Source organism: Mus caroli, chromosome 5 (assembly GCF_900094665.2).
Source record: "Mus caroli chromosome 5, CAROLI_EIJ_v1.1, whole genome shotgun sequence".
Lineage (NCBI taxonomy): Eukaryota > Metazoa > Chordata > Mammalia > Rodentia > Muridae > Mus > Mus caroli.
Genome location: NC_034574.1, coordinates 120,542,312 through 120,544,252, shown reverse-complemented (window position 1 = coordinate 120,544,252; position 1,941 = coordinate 120,542,312). Strand labels below are relative to the sequence as shown.

Below are 1,941 nucleotides of genomic sequence, written 5' to 3'. Positions count from 1 at the left end.
TTTTTGGTTTTTCGAGACAGGGTTTCTCTGTGTAGCCCTGGCTGTCCTGGCACTCACTTTGTAGACCAGGCTGGCCTCGAACTCAGAAATCCGCGCGAGTTGTCTTCTCACTTCCACAAAGATCTCTCCCCATCATAACCACCATCACCACCACCATCAACACCACCACCACTCCATACACAAATAAAAATATGTACAAAGAAAAACTCACACTAAGATTAATCACGTCAAGTTCCGCCTGCGATAGTTTAGACTATTTTTCATTTTTCAAATTAACTTGCTTTCAATTTTAAGCATACACACACACACACACACACATGATCACCACCATCTATAAGAGACAAGCTCACCAATCCTGGGGTGTGATCAAAGAGCTCATCAAATGAAACAGAAGAAGGCTGGTGAAAGGAGAGGGTTATCACACTCTAACCTGCAGGGGGCAGCACTGTGTAGCCCAGGCTGTTAGACATGGGCACCTGGAGGTCACCAGGCATGGCCCCTCCCTCATATCACCAGCTTCTTTTTTTTTTTTCCCTTTGAACAAAATAAACATTTTTGTTTTACCTTTTTCCCTTTTCATTTCTTTTTATTTATTTATTTTATTAGCTATTTTCTTTATATACATTTCAAATGCTATCCCGAAAGTTCCCTATACCCTCCCCCTGCCCTGCTCCCCTACCCACCCACTCCCGCTTGGCCTCATACGAGACAGCTATACCAGGGTCCCTTCATCAAAATCTTGCTGGCATATGCAATATTGTCTGGGTTTGGTGGCTGATTATGGGATGGATCCCCGATGGATCACCAGCTTCTAAAGCCAGTCTTGTTCTGTAGACTCAGAGATCCACCTGCCTCTACCTCCAGACTGCCCCATGGTGTTCAGCCTTAAAGTATCTTTGAATTCAGTTCTGCACACGGGTATGGTGGCACAAATCTTTAATCCCAGCATTCTCTGTGTCCCAGGCCGGCCTGATCTACATAGCAAATAAGTTCTTGGTTAGCCAAGGCTCTGTAGTGAGATTTGGTCTCAAAAACAAAAACAATTTATCACACGCCAAATCTGAGGAAAAAAAAAAAATGTGGAAATAAGATGTAGTCATTCAGACCCCTCCATTCCTAGCACCTGGACGAACTCAACAATCTGTAGCTCCAGTTTCAGGCTCTCTGATGCCCTCTTCTGGCAACTGCAGGCAAGACACACATAAAAATAATAATAGGGCTGGACATGGCTCTGCTGTAAACAGCACTGGCTGCTCTTGCAGAGGACCTAGGTTCAATTCCCAGCTCCCACAGGACAGTTTACAGTCGTGTGAAACTGCATTTCCAGGAGATCTGATACTTTCTTATAGATTCTGTGCGCACCTGGCACACATGTGGTAAAGGTTTGTGTGTGCGCGAAGGCAAAATATCTTTACAGATGAAACTGTTTAATTAAAAAAGAGAAAAAAGAAAAAAAGACATCACTCCTACCTGATTGCTATGGGAGACCTGGCAAAGATAGAGGATGTTTTTACTTAATTTCAGGTAAAATAGCTGAAGCTGGGTGCACTGGCACATATATGCGAGCCAAGGCAGAAAGATTGCCAGAAGCTCAAGGCCAGCCAGTACTGTAAACTGACAGACCCTGCCTCGAGAGCCTGAGTGTGGTGGTGCTTCCAGTAACCCCAGCATTTGAGAAGAAACAGGAGCAGGAGGTCAAGGCCAGCCTTATCTACAACCCGAGTTCAAGGCCAGCCAGAGCTACATGAGACCCTGTCTCAAAAACTCAAACCAAGCCTGGCAGAGGTGGCGCACACCTTTGATTCTAAGTACTTGGGAGGCAGAGGCGGGTAGATCTCTGAGTTTGACGCCAGCCTGGTCTACAGAGGGAGTTCTAGGACAGCCAGGGTTACAGAGAGAGAAACCTTATCTCAAAAAAACCAAAACCAAAACAAAAGCAAA

The 1,941-nt window shown here is 45.2% G+C and overlaps 1 protein-coding gene across 4 annotated transcripts in view; it reads right to left on the bottom strand.

Moving 5' to 3' along the window:
- Glt1d1 (glycosyltransferase 1 domain containing 1) overlaps positions 1 to 1,941 on the bottom strand; it is a 92,005-nt gene that overhangs the window by 59,617 nt on the left and 30,447 nt on the right. The window lies entirely within an intron of this gene.